Source organism: Amblyomma americanum, chromosome 4 (assembly GCF_052857255.1).
Source record: "Amblyomma americanum isolate KBUSLIRL-KWMA chromosome 4, ASM5285725v1, whole genome shotgun sequence".
In the NCBI taxonomy this organism is placed as follows: Eukaryota; Metazoa; Arthropoda; class Arachnida; order Ixodida; family Ixodidae; genus Amblyomma; species Amblyomma americanum.
The window spans coordinates 14,585,534-14,603,035 of NC_135500.1; the positions used below are offsets into that span (position 1 = coordinate 14,585,534).

At 46.1% G+C, this 17,502-nt stretch overlaps 1 protein-coding gene across 14 annotated transcripts in view; it reads left to right on the forward strand.

The window, feature by feature from the left end:
* Nucleotides 1–10,037: 10,037 nt before the first annotated feature.
* Nucleotides 10,038–17,502, forward strand: part of LOC144127803 (FMRFamide receptor-like) — a 1,107,197-nt gene continuing 1,099,732 nt past the window's right edge. For all 14 annotated transcript variants that reach the window (XR_013313569.1, XM_077660725.1, XM_077660726.1 and 11 more), the window contains exon 1: nucleotides 10,038–10,308. The gene's annotated coding sequence lies outside the window, so the exon portion shown is untranslated. The remainder of the gene's footprint in view (nucleotides 10,309–17,502) is intronic.

A 17,502-nucleotide genomic window follows, 5' to 3' on the forward strand; every position in this document is an offset into this window, starting at 1 on the left:
GAAAAAGCGATGATAAGATTCCTTGATCTACAAATACAGGAAACTGCGGTCCATACTTGCTGGTGGTATACAAAAAGTGAAAAAAGCATCATGAGATATGATTCCAGCCAGTCCAAGCTTGTCAAAAAGAGTGTTGCCCAATCGTGTATGATGCAGGGCCTTACGAAGTCCTGCGATCACAAAATGAATGAAAGCATCAGCATGCAAATTAGTCGGCTGACCGATAGTGGGTTCCCTGACAACATGATCGCGTTAGTGGCCAAAAAAGTGCTGAAATCCCTGACGAGGAAACGAATGAAGTCGAAAGAGCAGGGGAATAGAGAAGGACTGGTTGTCATACCGTATATTCATAAGGCATCGCACGGATTGAAGAAAGTGGAGAACAAACAGCAAGTGAAAGTTGTATTTAGCGCACCAAAAAAGCTGATAAGCCTCTGCAACAAAATGAATGCGAAAGGAAAGAGTGAAAAGCGCAAGAAATGTAACATTGCCCATAAGGAAAGGTTCATACCTAGCCAGAAAGACGTCATCCATAAGATACCAATATCATGCGGAAAACAATACATTGGGCAATCGGGTAGATGTGTCAACACGAGACTTCTAGAGCATAACAATAACGGCGAAAAAATTAACCACCCCGGGAATCTGGCGCAACATTGCAGCAGGTGTAAGAAGAAATGCGAACCAATTTTCCACAGGACCACAATTGTAGATAAACAGAAAGAAAGGATTGAAAGAGAGGTAGTCGAAGCGTTTTTAATCGAAAAGGCGGAAAATGGAACGTGTGTAGGCACTCCTTCTATTGCACTTACAAAAACCGAAATTGACATGATAAGTGCAGATGCTGTGACGTGGTGATGGTCACGTGTTTGATGATGGGAAGGTTGCATTTTTAAAAAAAAACTGACGTTGCGTATATAAACGCATCTTCCGTAAGGAATACACAGTTGTTAGTTTGCGCTTGTGTCGTGTGTGTGTGTGTTTTCTTCTTGTGCCGCTTTTAGCGCATTCCTTCGCATAATGATCAACCATTTGGCCCCGGTAATAGCTTTGCTTTCAGAATGAACCCGGTTTGTCCATCAGAGTTTTTTTTTAATTGTTACACTTTTATCTCGGCTGCACTTTCATAAACTGGCAAGGCGCAGCACACATTCAGAAACAAGGAATATGCATTGGGTCTTGTCTGGACTTTAGTGACCTGTATCTGGCACATCTTGGCAGGAGCCTCCAAGAGAGGCTTACCAGCCCACATGTGGTAAGGACCTTTCGTTTTGTTGATGATTTCCTTTTTCTGGTTGATTGTACGCCATCACGCTTAGAGCAGATTGCATCCGGCATTTACCTATATTGTACAAGAGTGTTTTTCACCGCTGCTGTTGACAATCGAAATGCCAACTCACAAAGAGATCTGCTTTCTTTTAAATGCCTGGAAAACCAAGTGTGTTGGAGTAATTCACCTCACTCTAACAAACCTCTACTCCCCTACACATTTGCCCATTCTAAACTCGCAAAAAGAGGCATTATTAATTTATGCTTGAAGAATGCTCTGCAAAAGTCATGCGCCACCTCTTAAGCCAGAGCTTTCTCGAACAACTCGCAAGGTTCCATGAAGCAGGCTACCCAGCTGATATTTGTGTTCCTTTCGCTGAAGGCATACTGAAGAAGCGCCAGGAAGATCGGCTACCATCCGTGCCTTCAGAAAGAAAGTCAAAATTGCCGTCGTTTCTTACATTTATTGCCTGTTCGACAATCTCCAGAAATTTAGAATGAAAGCTAATGTTAGCGTGCTTTTTTCAGCCCCTGAAAATCTAAGTGCGCTATTCAAAAAAAAAAAAAAACTTGCCCGCCGATAAACATCCCCAAAAGCTGCAGTGCACCATTAACCACAGGAAAAATTTCGTGAAATGTACTGAAGGCATCGTGTATGTCAACCCACTCGCTTGTGTTAAGCGGTATGTTGGTCAGTCTGGACGTTGCTTGAATGAGAGACTTCGTGAACACGAAAATAACTTGAGAGCTTTTACTCGCAGTAGTCTGCTTTGGCACTGTAAAGAGTGTGCTTGTGTGCCATTTCTGCACAAGTGCTCGATCGTTGCCAGACACCGGGATCAGTTAACACGAGAGATTATTGAAGCAGCTCGTATCGCTGCCTTGGATGATAAATGTGTAAGCAAGCCGTCTATCTCCCTGTCCAAAAGAGAGCTTGCCTTCTTGAAGAATCGCTGAATCGTACATGTCCGTACTTCCTCGTTCACCTGATTTTCATTGTGTTTTCCAGGCGCATGTGCCTGTTTCCCCTCACAGGTCACGTTCGTCTTGCTCGCCTAGGCTTCTGTCAGTCGGAATTTAGCGCCTGTGTTGTGTGCGTCTTTCTTTGTCCCTTATCCCGTTTTGCGCTACCCTCACATGCTATGGATCCTAATGCAAATACCTAGGCATATGTGTTTCATCTAATCTCCCTTGGAAGACGCAAGTTGATTATATAACCAACAACTCTAATCGCATGCTGGGCTACATACGTCGCAATTTTTATATTTGTTCTAGTACTGTAATACTACTTCTTTCCAAATCATTAATTCGTACTAAACTGGCATATGCTGCATCTGCCTGGGACCGCAGTCAAGAGACGCTGATCTATCAACTGGAATTTATCCAGAACCAGGCGGCTCATTTCATTCTGCCAAAGTATCGCACTTAGGAGAGCGTGTTGTCGGGCAAGTTGGCTTTGCATGATATAGAAGAAGTTAGCGCAAAACTTAGACGAAGACGGAGAAGAAACACACAAGATGACAGACGAGCGCTCGTCTGTCGTCTTGTGTGTTTCTTCTCTGTCTTCGTCTAAGTTTTGCGCTAACTTCTTCTTTATTATCGCACTTACTCCAGTGTCACTACTATGACAACAAGCTTATCACTACATCTGCTGTCGCAACGTAGAAAATATTCCGTTTTTGCCTAGGCCACGACGCTGCCACAATGTCTCGTCGCTCATCATCTGTATTTCTACAGGTTTTGCTGCTGCCACTCCTGGAACAGCTGTTGTCGCTGCCCGCAGTACAGCTAGCTGATACCCGTGACGAAGAACCGTGCGTGCGCAAATTCCGTGGCCTGGATGAACCGCCAATCTGCTGCGACTTATCTTCGAGTCTGCTGCTCCGACCGCCGCCTTTTCTGGACACGTTCACTTTGCTCGTCGGGCAACGTGGGACGATGCTACCTACTCCGCCCCTTGAAAAGCGCGCACGCTTGCACGACGCTCTGGGCCACGACGCTGCTACAATGTCTCGTCGCTCATCATCTGTATTTCTACAGGTTTTGCTGCTGCCACTCCTGGGACAGCTGTTGTCGCTGCCCGCAGTACAGCTAGCTGATACCCGTGACGAAGAACCGTGCGTGCGCAAATTCCGTGGCCTGGATGAACCGCCAATCTGCTGCGACTTATCTTCGAGTCTGCTGCTCCGACCGCCGCCTTTTCTGGACACGTTCACTTTGCTCGTCGGGCAACGTGGGACGATGCTACCTACTCCGCCCCTTGAAAAGCGCGCACGCTTGGACGACGCTCTGGGCCACGACGCTGCCACAATGTCTCGTCGCTCATCATCTGTATTTCTACAGGTTAGTTATCTCCAAACTCGGTGTTACCGATGCAATGATGTTTGCCTTTTGGCAGTGTCGTGGCCGCCCAGCCCTTTCAAGCGTGCTTGCTCTGCTATTGTTTGTGTTCTGCGCTTGTTGATTCTCAGTGGGGACGTAGAAGTAAACCCAGGGCCCATGACAAAGGCGCAGGAAGAGAAATTAGACACCGTGGCAGAAACCGTATTACGACTTGAAGCGAGCAACGCCACTCTTATTGAAGCGGTAACAAAAGTGCTAAACATTCATGCGACACTGAAAACAGACCTTGAAAATCTAACCAAACGTGTTCAAGAACTTGAAACAAAACTTGAATTGGCTTCATCTGTTAGTACTTCTGCAAATCACGAAAGTGGGTTATCTAACATCGTCAATAAAATTGATGACTTAGAAAACCGGTCGCGCCGTTCAAATGTTCTGTTTTATGGTATCGCCGATAGTGACTCGTCTGAAAGTTGGGAGACGTCAGAGCAACTTGTCAACGACTTCTGCCTCGATAAGCTTGGAGTCACTGTTACTTCCGTTGCTAGGGCGCATCGTGTGGGCCGTTTCTCGACCGAGAAGGCACGGCCAATTATAGCGAAGTTTATCAACGATAAAGAAATTGAAGCCATTCTAAGTAACGGCCGCAAGCTAAAGGAAACAAATTTTAGCATCGGACGTGATTATTCGCTTGCTGTCCGTAACAAACGTCGACAGCTGCTGCAGTCCTCGAAAACGATTAAAAAAGATGGTGACCGCGTGCGTTTGGCTTTCGATAAATTGCATATCAATAAGGACACGTATCTGTGGGATGTCGCCAGTGGCCGAGCGGTGCCAGTTAGTCTTTCCACGACCGACTGACCGGTTCCAACGGCCACCTCATCTTTTCCAGCGTCTTCATGCTCGTTGAACACTCGTCTTAATTCAGAGAATAGCAGTAGTTTCCTTTTCACTAATATCCGAAGTGTACTTTCAAAATCTGTTGCCCTTTCTTCCCTCGTCGATTCAACGTGCGCTTCACTTCTGATATTAACTGAAACTTGGTTGGACGATACTATTCCGGATGCTAACATTCTTCTCAGTGAATCCGAATTTTGCTTTTTTCGTTGTGATAGAAAAAATAGAAAAGGGGGTGGCGTCCTTATTGCTACAAAGAAACAAATATCTGCTGTCCCGATCACTGTCACTACTTTTCTTGAATGTGTTTGGATACGATGCAAAATTGGTATTGCTGATGTTGTTATTGCTGCCTTCTACCGACCGCCAGATATGACTGCCACATTTTCAGGTGAATTTCATAGAATATTGAGTGACTTATACGTGCGTTTTCCTAACTTTATTTTCCTTGTATTTGGTGATTTTAACTTCCCAAACATTGATTGGCCTAATCTTACGGTTAACCCCAGTGACCAGGAAGCCCACATGTTCCTTCATACTTGCTTAGATTTTTCGCTTGTTCAACTTATCACTGATCCTACCCGCCGCTCCGCCACAACGGCAAATATTCTTGATCTCGTCCTAACAAATAACCCTGAGGTTTGTTTCGATATCTTGCATTTACAAGGCCTATCCGATCATGAAATCATCACCGGGTACATCACTCGTCCATTTGGTAGAAAGAAAACATCCACTAAGCGAATTCATTGCTACAACCGCGCTAATTTCGATGGGATTAACTCTGCACTGCAATCATTTTCGGAGGACTTCCTAGCTCACTGTTCATCTCGCTCTGTCGAAACAAATTGGAAATCACTTAAAGACACATTAACTAATCTTGTTGACAAGTTTGTGCCGGTCATCACCATCAGATATCATAAAAATGCACCATGGTTCACAAATCGCCTTCGTCGTCTTAATAATAAAAAAAAACGCTTGTACCGCCAAGCAGTCAAAACAGGTCTTCCATCATCATGGACAAAGCACAGGCATTGCGATCATGAATATCAGTCACTGCTTAATACAACTCGTCATCATTTCTTCAGTCACGACCTGTCCACCATGTTAACCAATAACTGTCATAGATTTTGGCGCGTCATCAATCCGAGTTCCCACCCCGAAATCGTACTAACTAATCCTGACGGTGATCCTGTAACTGAAACTGAGTGTGCACAGCTTCTGAACGACGCATTCGTCTCAGTGTTCACCCATGAAGATACCACTTCCTCGCCCATGTTACAGTCATCTTCCGTCACTTCCATGCCAGAAATTATCATTAACGAATCAGGAATTCTAGCCCTTTTGAATAACCTCAAAGTTACTACTAGCTCTGATCACCTTGGATTTAATAACAAAATACTAAAGAATGCCTCTCTAAACCTCTATCAAGTATTGACATCACTTTTTTCACAATCATTATCATCTGGTACAATTCCTGACGACTGGCGTACAGCGAAAGTAATACCCATTTTCAAATCCGGAGACCGCACCATTCCACTTAACTATCGCCCTATCTCATTAACCAGCAACATCTGTAAACTCCTGGAACACATAATTCATACTCATGTAATTAATTATCTAGAGGAGCACGATATCATTTTCAAATACCAGCACGGTTTTCGCAGGGGTTATTCATGCGACACACAACTCACTGGATTTACTAACGACATATTTTCCGCAGTAGACGCTGGCTTACAGGTTGACGCAGTATTTTTAGACTATTCTAAAGCTTTTGATCGCGTTCCCCATCACAGGCTCCTAACCAAATTGACAAACTTAAATCTCCATCCCAGCGTTATTTCATGGATAAAACAATTCCTCGATAACAGAAAACAATTCACCTCTGTCAACGGCTTTAACTCGTCTTCTGTCCTCGTAACATCTGGAGTCCCCCAGGGAAGTGTACTTGGCCCTCTGCTCTTTTTAATTTTTATTAACGATCTACCCAAGTGTGTATCGTCTCAAATTAGGTTATTCGCGGATGATTGTGTAATATATCGTAATCCGCCAATCACTTCAAACTGATCTTGACGCTGTAACGGCTTGGTGTTCTTCCTGGCTAATGTCTCTAAATGCATCTAAAACAAAGTTAATGTCGTTTACTAACCGTTCCACTCGAATTGCTACAACATACTTCCTCAATAACGATAAAGTTGAACTTACAACAACTTACAAGTACCTAGGAGTTCACTTTCAGTCTGACCTAACTTGGCATTACCATATTAACACAATCTTAGCATCAGCAAATCGCGCACTCGGCCTTCTTAGGCGTAATCTCAAACACGCGCCTTCACACTTAAAAAAACTTGCTTACATCACGCTAATCCGCCCGAAAGTTGAGTATGCGTCTGCCATATGGGACCCTCATCAAGCTTACATCATAAACAACCTTGAATCCCTGCAAAACCGTGCTGTTCGCTTCATCTTTTCAGATTATTCACGCTTCACCAGTGTCACAGCATTAAAACAACGTGCCGAGTTGGAACCGCTATCATGTCGACGCCATTTCGCTCGCCTAACCTTGCTTCACAAACTGTATCACCATCCCACCCTCCACGACGACTTCTTTTTGCCACACCCTGCAGTCTTTCCTCGCCGCGACCACGTTAACAAAATAAAACGCGTCACATGCCGTTCTTTGCTCTACTCGAAATCATTCATTCCTCGCACTATAATAGATTGGAATAACTTGCCATCACACATAGCTACTGAGGTTAACCCACAATCGTTTCAGCATTCGTTAAAACAAACCATGGACTAACAGATTTGGTATTTTTGTTGTATTATGTGCATTTACTGAGTATTTTCTTCTGCGTTGTTTGTTGTTGTTATTTGTGTACATTGCTAGTTTTAATTAATTATTACGTGTATTTTGTTTCTAATGCCTGTGCCATATTTTTATGCTTGTATCGCCCCCCCCTATGTAATACCCTCGCACGAGGGCCCTTAGGGGTATTGTAAATAAATAAATAAAAATAAATAAATAAATTTATCATGAGAACCCATTTTTTAAAGAATATAATGAATATAGTGAGGTTTGTGTTCTTTCATGCCAAACTAACCATTTTTACAATTCAGTTATCCTAACTACGTCAATAAGTTGGAATCGCTTTCGCGGATTTATCGTCGAAATTTCTAATAAATCTGCGTTCAATTAGGCATTGGATAACGTGCTGCTTCAATAAACCCAAGAAAGTGCAGCATTGTCACTTTTTAATGATTTTCCTGATCCAGGAAATATTTTTAAAACGGCTGTTCTCCTTCTGTATATGCGCATGTCAGTAGTTTTTGAGCGTGATATCTTGATGTTTTCCATATCTCTGATGTTTGCAAAAGTTTTCGTTACGCCTTGTATGCATTTCTTTTTTTTATGCTGTCCATTGGCTGTTAATTCATTTTCATCTTTTGTTATAACCTTTATTTTCTTTCCATGAGCATCATTTATATTTCGTATATATGCTGCTCTAGTTTTGCGTTTCACTTTCGTATCTAACCCACTTCCCTTTGTAATGCCCTCGGGCTCTGATGGTAAGGAAATAAATAAATATGGTCATACTACTCTTGCGTGGTTAAGTCTTGATGAACATAGTGATGAACATAGTGTGCCGTGACTCACGTGGCAATCTGATTTTTTCTGGTACTGCAATAAGGTGTTTGTCTGGGCTAGTCGGTACATGGTACTAAATGAAGGCACAGCGCACGGTACCTGGTACTGAATGTAATTCCTATCTAAATTCAGAAGTTTTGATAGCCAGGGGCGTATTCATGGGGAAGAAGCTTAAGAAATAGTGACATCTCCGTCTCCTACCTTTTGGGGAGCTTCTTTGAGCGCGATTTGATGCCTGCAGCCGTTCCCCTTCCAGTGGTGTATAGTGCCACTACAACACCGCATAGGCTCACGGACTACACGGTTATAAAGGAGGCATTCTCGAGTGGAGATGGTTTCTAGCCGTCTTTAATAATGTTCTCGTTGGTGAGAAAGGTTAGTGGAGAAGTTTCGGTGACGCCCTCATCAAAAGTAAATAAATCGCCTTGAACAAAGCCCCTAGTTTCCCATAATCACGCAAGAAATCGCCGATTTTCAGACTTCAGAGTTGTTCATGGAGTATTTTTTTTAGCAGCCGCCTTATATATTGCACCATATTGTGTTTTTGGACATCAGTAAGCGTGATAGAACGTTAGAAATGCGAATAATTTAATCCTTTGACTTCTTTTGAAACGAATAGCCTGAGCGCTGGCGAACGGAGTGCTCCCAATGCTTTCCTATGCTTGCTGTCCGGACCACTCAGAGAAGCTACGACATGCAGGCTGCACTTGTGGGAGCACTCGCACTCATATATGGTACGATTCTTGACAGTGACGCCTGTCAAAAGTATTCTTAGCGTATTTTCAGAATTTAACGCTTGATTTCCTCTTAAATCATAAACTTCAGAAATCACCTTGCATTAAGTTCAGGAACAAACTAGGAATACAGCGCCAGTTTTAGATTTCTTTCTTGGAGAGCGGAGAGGTTTCTTTTTTTATTTTTTGCAACAATTATTTTCAGCTCACCCACGCGTAGCTTGTAAAATGCCAGGGAAAGCCAACCTTTACGGCCTTGGCCATCGAGGCCAAGCTCGCTCCCGCTTCTGGACAAAATGACCGTTTCCCGCATGTTTCCCGAGGAATATTTCATTTTTTTCGCAGACCATGAAAATTAAAAGTTGCGCCGCAGAAAATTAGTCATCTTAGCCATGAACGCGTGGCACTGAAAATTAAACAAAGCGCGTGCTGTGATGATGATAAAAATGGTGCACCAGATGAGCAGGAGATTTCTAGAGCAACTAAAGACGTTCTGTACGCCTCTGTTGCTCCTGTGCAATGCTATGCAGTGAGGATATCATAGCAGAGGAAAGCGGGCAGAGTGCGGTCACCAGTGCGTTGTGGCACCAAACACGCCGGCAGAAATGTATAGATCTAGACTTCTCGACATAAATCTAATAAATCGGCATTCAGCCCGGGCGGGTAAAGATTCACTGGTGCTCTCCGCAATTCGTGCACTCGGAATCCGGCTGCGTGTGCCTGGACAAAGCACGGAGTATATCCGGTCTCCTTTGCACAGTAATAACTTTACCCAATTCACCCAAAGCAAACCGCCCAAACTATCGAGGCTTTGTATATATCTATTTATCATAGGTGGCGTGCAAACCCGCCCTGGAATTTCTTTCAGCAACATAATATACCATTCGTTAAACTTTCGACTGAAGTTGTACAGACTCAGAACTACGCACTTTCAAGGCTCGTCCGCTTCCCCTCCTAGTGGCCACCGAGCGCACAGGACTGCGAGCGAATACCTGCGCTTTCCTTCTCCCCGGTTTTCCGCCAGTCGCGCTCGACGCGGTCCCATCGCAGAGCGCCGCTGCGTCAGGCGTTGCGTCACAGCTAGGGCGGGCCAATCCGAGCACGGCGACCTGGCTTCGACCAACGCCACCTAGAAGGCACGGCGGCGCCAGTGCACGTGGTCCGCGGCAGAACGAGCGGAGCGCCTCGGCGGGATTGCGCGGCTGTCCGTGCTGCCTTCCTTCTCTCCCGAGATGCCGCTCTCGGGCGGTCGGCTCATTCACGGAGCGCGGTTGACGGCGTGCGCCCCTCTTCCCTCGTGAAGCGTCTTCGATTGCCCTCAGCGCGGATGGCGTCAGAGACGAGCGGCCGACGATGAGGAAACGCGCCGCTCTCGCAGGGATAAAACGGCGAAGCACGGAGGAGAGGTGCACTGCTGCGGTGAGCCTCTTTCAGCTTTGCTCTCAACCTAACTGCCGAATATTGCCCGTTCACGCTCTTTCGCTGGACACCGGCATCGGTGCATTTCAGACAGGGGCTGAGATGCTATGCTGCTATAACTATTCCAATAGAACCGTTGTCCAGTCGAATATGCAATTTAAGGAAAGCGTAGCGCCAGTGCTTTCAGAGGAATCAAGTTTTTTTTCCAGCCTTTGCAGGGAAAAACTCAAGTTGGTCTTTTACGACACCCGCTGAAGCTTCTTTGTTTTTCACCACTGCAATGAGCTAACAAGTGTTTCGCGATATAAACAGGTAGCCCCTGCGTCTCTAATACTTTTACTGCTGATGAGGGCTAATTTCTAAACACCGACCAAGTAAGAAACCTTTAAGAAGTGGTTTCGGATGGCCCATGTGCGAGTAACGTGGCAGCTAGAGGAGCCCGTCAGAGTTGTCACAGTGATTTAATATCTTATCACTGCCACGATGAAGATCTGATGTTTGGCCGCGGCGGTCGAATTTCGATGGAGGCGAAATTCTAGAGGCCCGTGTACTGTGCGATGTCAGTGCACGTTAAAGAACCCCAGGTGGTCGAAATTTCCGGAGCCCTTCACGACGGCGTCTCTCATAGCCTGAGTCGCTTTGGGGCGCTAAACCCCCCTAAACCAAACCAAAGATCTGATGTTTGATCTGGTGCGAGCTCATTGCAACATATGCGGGCAATGCACTTAAATATTGTTCCTGCGAATTTCAACAACGCACGGAGAGATCCACAGTGCTTGCCGTGACATTTTTAAGAGTTGGAATAATCCGAATGACGGCCCCGTCTTGCTTCAGTGCTCAATAAAAAAGGGCGGGAACAGAGTGCGCGAGCAGTAAAAATTGGCAGCGGCTTAGCTCGGCTATGCCAGGATATACGTAGCGAGAGATGCGTTTCCCTGGTGATCTTGTAGTCTATGTTTAGCAGTAAGAGACATTGGGCGGCTATGCGCTATTACCCTCGGCAGTCTGGCATCTCCGTATGGCAAGCCATTCCGCTCTCTGTTCAGGCGTCTCAACCGCTCTCTTCGCCTTCTTACGCCCATTCTCTCCTTGTTGAATAGCCAACTGCCAGGCGACAACCTTCAGGATCTGAAGAGTTAAGCATCTATCGTCTACACCGCTGTTTAGTAGCGGCTGAACTCTCCTCTGCATGCATGTCAAACGTTGTGCTGCAGACGCCCACTACATCTCCGCCTTTTACACGCAATGCTGCGCACGCGACGCGCGGTTCGGGGAATAGAGCGGCGACGAAGCGCCTGGCGCACCTGTGCGGCCTGTCTGTTTACCATGGTATCGGCGCGCATGCGCACAACTGGCCTCTCCCGGCCACCGCGACATGCTCGACGGTTAGTCCAGTGTAGCGCTCGCTTCAAAACTCACTTTGTTCTATCAAGCAAGCACTGTTCGAAAGTCAAAGGCGCCTCCTATTCTGGAAGGCAAGCACTTCTAGCTTTCCTTCGTCCTCTCTTCTTGCCCTGATGTTTGAAGGCACCAAGGGATTGCTTGCCCGTTCCGGAAAAGAGTTAAGAGTTCGCCGGAGTATTTTCTCCATAAATGCAGATTTTTATTTTAAAAACCATGAGAGATATGTGTAAGCGGTCTGTGAAGGACGACTAAAGCAAGCGGATGTGATGTACCTGACAGAGTACAATTAAAATGCGATCTCCCAAAACTGCCGACCCCATAACCGATGCGTCCGAGTCTGTTTCCAACCCTAGCAACATCCCCTCCGTCCATGCCACGCAGAACGTTGCACAGCGGCCGCGTACACAGATCAGTACTCTTGTACAAACTGTCAGTCGGGCTTCCCTCTTGACTGTGCTCTTTTAATGATAGGTCCGGCCATGGTCTCCCTCCGCGTGGTACTTGGTCATTCAGAGATTGCTGGTAATGAATTGTTTCATCAGGTTTTCCCCGTGATTTACGCAACCTGGCTCCAGCAATCAACCCACCGACAAGCTGGACTTTGAACCTCCTTCTTCCAGTGGAGCTATAGGATACTGCCCTTTTCTTGCCTATCTGTCACCCCACCCATCCACTCTCTCTTCAGACAAGGATGAACTGGCCGGTGGATGACTAGCATGAAAGAACCACCTTTTTTATTCCTAGTTTTAGGGTCGAAGGCAGTAATGCGAAATTGAAAGGTGGGAACGCCAAAGTCAAGCCGAGTTTTAAATTTTTTGAATTGTCATCACAGTCAGCAATACTGAAGTTGAAGATGCGCTTTTTAAAACTCGTCAAATCGGCTTTTCCGCGCTGCTCATTAACAAAACGGCGTGGCTCGAACTTCTCAGGCCGCAAATTCAGGCACCGTTTTTGTATATTATATTATAGTAGATATTGACGCGATTTCGGCGACGATAACCCAGGCAAAGATGCTATTTTATAGCAGTGCAACGCGCGGGAAGGCATTTCAACAAACTTTCAAAAGAGCGTTTTTGGCATTTCAACGGGACATTTCAACGGCACTGCCGATTCAGAAATCTTGAAAATGTGTCTCGCCTTATATGTTAACTTCCTTGAATTTGGACTATAATCTAGAGCCTTAAAACTAACAATAAAACGTTGTTTTGTTAACTCCAGGTAACGATACGTTTTTTAGTTGAACTCTATCACGCACATGCATAGACAGTACCGATATATCTTTCAGGTTTTTAAAATAAAACATGAATGAATGAAAAAAAATCATCCGGTATATTTTTCGCAGACATCGCCTTGAGTGCATGCGTATTAACCACGCCAACATCCTTCATGTTCTCCGCCAATTGCGCATTTGAGGCGCTCATTATGCCTAGCTCTGGCACTTTCATAGTGATTCTGTTTGGCTGCACTTTACGGTTTTTGGCTGCTCAAATCTTTTGCTGATGAACATGAAAATATCTTCAGAGTAGCGCACCCCTTTGCACGTATTTCCTTGCGACAGATTCCTGTCCAGCGTGTGCATTCTAAGTGCTTTACGTGTGTTGATACCCCGCTCATTGAAAAGATTTTAATTTCACCAATTTCTTCTTTTGTACAGGACACTGATAAGCTGCCTTGATTCTTGATAAGCAGCTTTCTTGTTTTCGTCTATTGTTATATTTAAATCACTGGCGTGTAGAGCAGATGCTACGTTGGATTTTTTTTCCCGCCAACCTGTTATCAAACTCATGATTTGCATACGTCTCAACCTGTCGTTTTTTTTATTCTTTACAGATTTTTATTTCAAAAACTGTAATAGAGACGTCAGGGCGTTCTAAAAAGCCAGATGATAGGGAAAGTACGGATGATGTACGTTTTTAGAATCAATAATGAGAAGAACAATTTGCTGAAACTGACCTTTCAGTTTTGATTTTAGGGTTATATTTTAAAGTTGATGGCCGCCAACGAAGGCGTCAACAATACGCATTTGAAAGCTCCCTGCATTGGCATTTACGCGTTGCACGTTGGTAAAATGTCTTCTACTGCACCTTTTATGCATGAAAGAGAGGCGCGGTTGCTGTACTTGTGATGTAGAACTTAGCTGCATTTCGGCGACGATACCGGGCGCAGCTACGCCATTTTTATAATTAGGCAATGCTAGAAAGCCAACTCAAGAAGCTTTGAAATGCATATTTTTGATATTCGGTATTTCGAACCACACTGCCATATAAGAAAATTTGAATACATGGGCCATATTCAATGTTTACAGGCGTCAATTTCGCAATATAACCTTGCCCCCTAAAGCCAAAAATAGAAAGCTTTTTCGTTAATGTAATTATTGTTTTAATTATTCATCCATTTCATGCGCGTGCTAGTGCTTTGTTTGCGCTTCCTAGGGGATGTCGTTAAACTTATGCAGTAGTGATTTATATAGTTTCATCAGTAACACATGCATATTTTAGGACTCGCCGTGACACATTGTTTATTTTCTAAGCCAGATTAGTTTTATAACAGATTGTTATATAGCAACTTGCATGCTTCGATCTCATTTTCATTTGCTGTCATTCTCCCTGAAGTGAAAGGATGTTCTTATTTTGCGTTAATTTTACGTCCCGTACCAGATGTTAGGACAGCCCTACGCTACGGCTGCTTTTGGGTTTGTGTTGCCGAGTTATGAAGGCGCAGGGGCCTAGTCAGGCGGTCCTCGTTACCGGCTTTTGCTTCTGTTCCATGGCTGTATTTTCAGAAGCTCAATAAAACTCAAACTCAAACCTGAAGTACATAATGTCTGCCTCGCTTTATATTCGTACTCAACAGACCACGCCATTGTATATCTGGCAGTTAATAAAATACAAATCTACAAAAGCTTTGACGGATTTAACGCGCTGCCAGTAGGGGACTACACGGGACAAAGAGAAAGAGAAGTAGTCAAGTTGGTAGCCCCTTTCTTACCAAATCGCAATTTTCAGTGCGCGCTTGTCTTCTGGCCTAAGTCTTGGAGCTGTGCAGTTTCTCAGCAGCAGGGTGTTAAGTCCTTCAGCAGAGAATTTCGTACAGCTTTGTGAAGGCGCGACATATTTAAAAACTCTCTCCAGTAAAAAGGACAAAGATTAGGCGAAAGCGGTGACTTTCAGCTTGGATGCTCGTTAAGCAGGAAATACTTGGTCAAGCCCAGCGTTAGGCATGAAATTCCTTTGGCTCCGATTCTCAGCAATGTCAGGCGGACAATTTTCGCCCAAAGTAGAGCCGTATACGAGCCACAAGATTTCAAAATGCTCTGAGTTCGATTAGAGCCTGAGGGAGGCGTGAAGCCAGCACTGTGTTCGACCGGCATATTTGGTCGCTCTCCCACGTCGCAATGATGGCTGCAGTATCGAGTACTTCTCAGCTTTATTCTTGCATGAACAATGGAGATGAAAAAAAAACTAGGCAGCTGGTATAAAGGAGGCTTCACAAAGCTCGCCGCGCCACACGGAAGAGTAAAGCTCGTCATGCATATAGATAGTATGATCTGACCATAGTTTCATTGAGCTGGTGATTGCGGGGAAGTGCAGATGGCGCCGCATAGCGCACGGGAAAAAGATAGCTGTGGTTCAACTACTACTAAACCTGGTTAGAGAGCGAAAGCTCTGGTGTGTCGGGCACGCAGATGCAGCTTGGCGTCTGTAATGTTGAGTGCGTTGCGAGAACTCGATCGGCAGTCAGCCCATCTGCCACCCTGGCAGTTAATGATTGATCGCGAGAGGTTGGTCACCCAATTAACGCTGCGGCCTATTGCCGCAGGGCCTCGTGTCTGCCACAACGTTGTCAGCTCTAATGCATGCAGCCCACGTCTCTCTCTCAGCACCACCACGTACCACAAAGAGCGACTGAGGCGTTCAGTGTCCAGGGAGTCAGTTATGCGCCTTCCTAGCTCAAATCCATAATATCCATTTTAGCCTCCACGCCAACGAAATCACGGTCTGGGCATACCGCGGCAGTGATGCCCAAATAGGAGAACACCAACAATTGTCCCTAACCACCATCGACACATATGTACGGGAGCGTGGCCTGACCTGCTCCCCTACAAAATCCGAGCTCTTTCTCTACCGCCCCAAAGAATACGATTCAGTCAATCCACCCATCTTCCTCACCCTATTTACTCACCCCATCCCACTAGTAGACAAAATTCGCGTGCTTGGGCTGGTTATTTACTCCCATGGCGCGCACGGACAAGTCATAAAGACTCTCCAAACACACGGTCAACAGACCGCCTGACTGACTCGCCGCGTAGCGAACCGCCGGGCTGGCCTCCGCGAGCGACACACGACTCGCCTCTCCCAGGCTTACGTCATAAGCCGTGCCACATATGCCCTTCCATACCTACCCCTCACACAGGAGAGAGACCCGGTAAATGCCCTCCTGCGAAGTTGCACGAAAACCGCTCTACGTCTTCCCCCCAGCCCATCAAACGACCGACTCTTCAAACTTGGTGTCCACAACACCTTTGAGGAAATCCCAGAGGCTACCTGTACGGCACAAATATCCCGCAGATCCAACTCAGGCGCTGGTTGCACTTTATTACCCCAATTAAACCTCACCCCATCTACACTCCCTACCGAGCGGGGCCCCTTTCTCCTATCCTCCGCTTTAACCCGAACGTACACCCCGTACCCAAGAACATGCACCCTGAGCGGGACAGGGACCGCAGATTAGCAAGGGCTCGGGCCCTACACAAACAGTATGGCGATGACCATGAGGAGGTTTACGTGGACGCAGCAGAGTACACGTCAGGCTCCGGTATTGCCCTGGCGATAGCCGACAATCAAGCAAAACTTCTGACCTTCAGCTCAATCATCACCAATTGTACCACAGAGGCAGAAGAGGCAGCCATCGCGCTTGCTTCCATTTCGACATCTGCCAGAAAAAATTATCTTTGACTCTAAATCTTCCATTCTCAACTATGTTATTGGCTACATATCCCGCACCGCTGCTCGTTTACTACGCTTCTGGCAGCCCCGCCGCCCTATAACCCTCATCTGGACGCCAGCACGTACCGGCCTCCCTGGCAACGAAAAGGTTCATTCCTTAGCCCGAGGTCTCACACTCCGGGTGGGAGTCGAGCCCCTTGTACGGGCTGAGGAGCGCCTGCTTTCCTTCCGTGATGCTCTCTCGTACTACTGGCAACAACGAAGGGAGTACGCACCCCAGCCCCATCCCTCACCATATCGCAGGCCGCACACTGGCGACGACTACAAACTCGGGACTGCTGCATACCCCATATTACTTGTACTACATGCCCGTTACCCAGACCAATTCCCCTCGTCATGCAAACTTTTCGGCAAACCAGGAGACTTTCTACACACCCTGCTCACATGCCTCACCTTTCCTCATCCCCCATCACCAACCATGGCGGAGTCTTACTGGGAGCCTCTTATGACCGAAACTTCTTCTCAATACCACCGCCGGCTCATCTCCAGCGCTTTGAGGAGGATTCCTTTCTAAGGGCTATCCTTCGCTTTGTAGGGGTGCCTCCTCACAGTGAGGGAGGATCCAAGTGCCATGTAGGGAGCTTCGCCACCCCCCCCCCCCCCCCCACCATTTGCATCATCGTTGGCAATAAAAGTTACCACCACCACCACCACCTTTCCTCAAAATCATCGGAGCCTAGAATGCTGTCAACGGCAACGGCAATGAGCACAATGAACGCCGACGGTATATAGCTTCAGTGCCGCGTTTCTGCTACAACGTTGTGAATGCCAACGCATGCAGCGC